The sequence below is a fragment of the Elephantulus edwardii genome, unplaced genomic scaffold, assembly GCF_000299155.1.
Source record: "Elephantulus edwardii isolate Elephantulus edwardi_28Jun2011 unplaced genomic scaffold, EleEdw1.0 scaffold00041, whole genome shotgun sequence".
In the NCBI taxonomy this organism is placed as follows: domain Eukaryota; kingdom Metazoa; phylum Chordata; class Mammalia; order Macroscelidea; family Macroscelididae; genus Elephantulus; species Elephantulus edwardii.
The window spans coordinates 4,432,662-4,437,265 of NW_006399791.1; positions in this window are offsets into that span (position 1 = coordinate 4,432,662).

A 4,604-nucleotide genomic window follows, 5' to 3' on the forward strand; every position below is an offset into this window, starting at 1 on the left:
GGGAAAGTCTGCTGTTAGGGACCTCTCCAAACTTCTGAAGAGCAAGGTGTGTCTCTCTGGAGACTAAGGTGTGTCTGATACAGGCCATGGTCTTTGCAATCACTTCTTACGCATCAGAGAGTTGGACAGTGATCAAGGAGGATAGAAGAAGTGATGCCTTTGAGCTGTGGTGCTAGAGAAGAGTATTGAGAATACCATGGACTGCTAGGAAAACAAACAGATTAATCCTGGAAAAGGTTAAACTGGGTGGTTCCTTGGAGGCAAGGATTCTGAGGCTCCGTCTAACATACTTTGGACATATTGTGAGGAGACACCTGTCCTTGGAGAAGGACATCATGCTTGGGAGGGTGGAGGGCAGGCGCAGGAGGGGAAGACCCTCTATAAGGTGGATTGATTCAGTGACTGGGGTAATTGGGACGGGAATGTCAGAGACAGTGCGATTGGCACAGGACAGAGCAGGAGTTAGGGCTGTTGTACATAGGGTCGCTATGAGTCTCAAGCGACTCGACGGCACATAACAACAACAACTAGGAGTAGAAAAACTTAAGTCTTAAGTACAATTTTTAGTTTTACACAACAATGTCAAATTCTTTTCAAAGTATTTCAGCTACTTGTTGAGCTTCAAATCCAAATGCATGTGGTTCCAGTCCTTTAACGGCCCCATGTGAGAAAGATGGGTCAGTCTTCTGTGCAATTTACTGCCTCCGAAAACCCACTGGAGGGTCAGCTATGGGTTGGTTCCAGTTCACTGGTACATACCAGCACCAACAACATGGCAATACTTACTTTGGGTTTTGACCATTTTCTTACTGGCCCTCCTACCCAGTTGATTTGTAGGACTTCTTTACATATTCCAAGTTCTGACGTAATACAGGTAAGTCATATCTCCCAAGTTTGTGGCCTATCGATTTTCTTTTTACTCCCTTTTGGGAGAATAAATAGCTAAGTTTGTTAAGACTCAACTTTTGATGTTTAAACATTTTTTACTCTTGTTTAAGAATTTATCCCTATCTCAAAAGCTCTTGAATGGCATAGCCGGCTGCTAACCACAGGTTGGCCATTTTAATACTATCAGTTGCTCTTCAGGACAGAACCCTGGCAGTCTGTTCCTATAAAGATTAAACTCAAGCTCATTGCCAATGAGTAGAAACTAACTCATAGCTTACCTGCCATTGGGTTTCCCTGACTGTGTTGGATTTGCAGAGAGCCCCTGCCTTTGGGTTAGCAGCACAGCTCCCTACAGACTACACAGCTCCCTCATGAAGATTGTTGTTGTTGTTGTTGTTAGGTACCTTCAAGTCAAGTACAATTCACACTGACCCTATGAACAACAAATAGATTTGAACCCTGTCTTATCCTGTACCATCAATGTCCAACATTCACTTTCCAACAATGAAGAAAAAAAGGTGGTTAGAAAGTTGCATAAAGATTACAACGTAGAAAATGTTGTTGGGCAGTTCTACTCTGTCACATGGGGTCGTAGGAGTTGAAATTGACTTGATGCTGCCTAACAACAATGACCACATGTCCTGATCTCAAAATCAGGAGATATTTTCCATATTTCCTTTAGAATTTTTAAAATTTTAATAGTTACTTTATCTAGAATTTTCTTTTTATCTATAGTATAAGCTATTATCCCATTGGATTATTTCCCAAACATAATCCTTTGATAAAAAGCACTGTTTACTACATAGTTCTTCTCTGCCTCTTTGATCTACAGTGCATTTATTTCTGGATTCACTGTGTACAGTAGCTCTGAACTCTGCTCTATTCTAAGCCACCCTCACTGTCTCTGACAAACCCACTTTCATTACCCATTACTGTGTCAATCCATCTCATCTAGAGTCTTTCTCTCCTACATTGTCCCTTCAAAATGAAGAAGTCAATCTTTGCATCATACTTCCTCTGGAGAAAGCACCTATTAAAATAAAAATTGTTAGTAAATCAAAGAAATAATATTCTTTTACACATTGTGAAAAGCTAGAAATTTCTGTTTAAATTGATAGGAAATACATAGTAACTCCTATTCAACCAATAAAGAAGACTATTTTGAAAGAGAGGTCCTGTAGCAGCCTCAGAATTTTATTAAAAGTTCCAAACAAGGCAAAAATGACACCACAATGCAACCATATTTTTTAAAAAGAAAAGAATTTTGGACAACTTGAATCTTCTAAAGCAGAGAGTTTCACCCTGTTTGTTCCTGATGAGAAAGGTGGTGATCAAGAGGCAGTGGTGATGAAGGAGGACGTTTAAGCTGCTCTGAAGAAATGAAGTAATTTACAAAGAGCAGGGCCCCAGGAATTGATGGACTAACAATTGACATATTTCAAGAGACAGATGCTGCCCTGGACGTGCTCACCAAGCTGTGCCAATAAATCTGGATGACAACTACCTGGCCAAGTGATCAGGAGAGATCTGTATTTGTTCTCATTCCAAGAAAGGGTGACCTGATAGAGTGTGGAAATTATCGAACAGTATCACTGATATCACATGCAGGCAAAATCCTGCTGAAGATTATCCAAAACCAACTGATGTATTTATGGCATCTTAATGGGATGGTTGATGTGTTTACTTTTTCCCCTTAAAGGTTCTTTGTTTTTATATATTGTTGTTGTGCACCACTGAGTCAGAACTGACCCATACCTGACCCTCTGGCAGGTTTTCAGAGGCAGTTAATCACCCAGGAGGGGATTGCGCATCCTTCTGCAAAGCAGCTGGTAGCCTCAAACCACATGCCTTCGGGATTGCAGCACAGCTTCTTGCCACTAGGCCACCAGATAGTATACATGTTGGCTGCATAAATGTCGACATAGCCATGCACATGTGTTTATAAACAAGTTCATTCACTTGGTGAAGTAAAGAGGCTGTCTTCAGGAAAAATACTTGGATCTAGAGTTCCTTTGTTCATGTGTCCTGTCAGAGCAATACTAGAGGATTTAACTTACTAGGATTTGTGAAAAAGTTGTTGTTGTTATTGTTGTTAAGTGCCGTCAAGTCATAGGCAACTCATAGCGACCCTATGAGTGAAAGTCCTCAACACTTGCATGCGTGTCTTTCATCCTTTCTCCAGGTTCATAGGGTTTCCAGAGGCAAGCTTTTATGGAAGTGGATGCCACTCCTGCTTCCAAGCTTGTTTTAACTGGGTAGTGCCACCATACACTGTCCACCATGGGTGTTCAGCTTCACAGTGACCACAAGTTACCTCTGTATGGCAAGTGGACACACCAGGGCTATACGACATGGAAGAATGCTTGATGAACAACAATGAAAAACAGGCTTTAGGGCCGCAGATTAGAGTCACCCACCTTTGCCTTGACAGCATCGCTTTCGGTCCATCCCTTTTTCAGTATTTTGTAACTTAACAATTTAAAGTAGACCCCTAAGTCAATCATAGTTCTTTTATAAAACAGAAATATTTTCATCTTTCTGAGGTTGCATGCCGACCCAGTGGCCCTGTGAGCAGCAGGTCCAAATCTTGCCCTGTGTGGCACATCTTCACCATCTTTGCTGTGTTCTAGCCTAATGTGGTTGCTGTGTCAGTCCATCTTGTGGATTTTGCTGACTCTTTATTCTTCTTAGTATGATATCTTTTTCTAAAGACTGGTACTTTCTGACAGCCTGGCCAAAGTATGAGAGGAAGTTTCTCCATCCTTGCTTCCAAGGAGCATACTGAGTTTTCCAAGATTTGTTTGTTCTTTGGCCATCTGTGGGATATTCAGTATATTTACCACCACCACAATTCAAAGTTATCAATCTTCTGTCTTCCTTATTCATTGTCCAACTTTCAAATGAATACGCAGCAACTGAAGGTACTGTGGCTTCGTTCAGCTCACCTTAGTCTTTAAACTGAAATCTTTGCTCTTTAACGCTTTAAAGAGGTCCTTGACAACAGATTTTCCCAGTGCAACTCATCTTTTGGTATCTTGTCTCCTGCTTCCATGAGTGTTGACTGTCAATCCAAGTAAGATGAAATTGTTGCTATCATTCTTTTCTCCATCTATCATGATGTTGCCTAATGATCCAGTGGGGAGGACTTGTGTTTTCTTCATGTTCAGATGTAATCCATATTGAGGGCTGTAGGACTTTAAGTCATCTTCACCTTCTATAAGCAAGTTTGTGTTATCTGCACTATATAGGTTATTGATGAGTCTTCCTCCAATCCTGATTCCACGTTCTTCTTTTTTGAAATTTTTTTTCCACACCAGATGTTTCTCCTTTCCCTTACCAATCCCTCTCTTCACCCATTCTTCTTCTTAATAGTCCAGCTTCTCAGATGATTTACTGAGCATGTAAATTGAATAGGTGTAGAGAAAGAATACAACACTGATGCACACTTTTCCTGATTTTAAACTATGTAAGGTACCTTTGTTCTATTCTAATGATGGGGTTTTTTTACTGTGTACATATTTTGCATGAGCATAATTAAGTCCTGGAATTCCTATTCTTTTCAGTGTTACCTGTAATTTATTATGAACCACACAGTCAGATGCCTTCTTCTAGTCAATTAAATACAAATAACATTTTTTATCATTATCTCTTTTCATAGAAGATTTCAAAAGGCAGCATGGGGTGACAAAGCAAAATGTTACAATGAAATGTGCAAG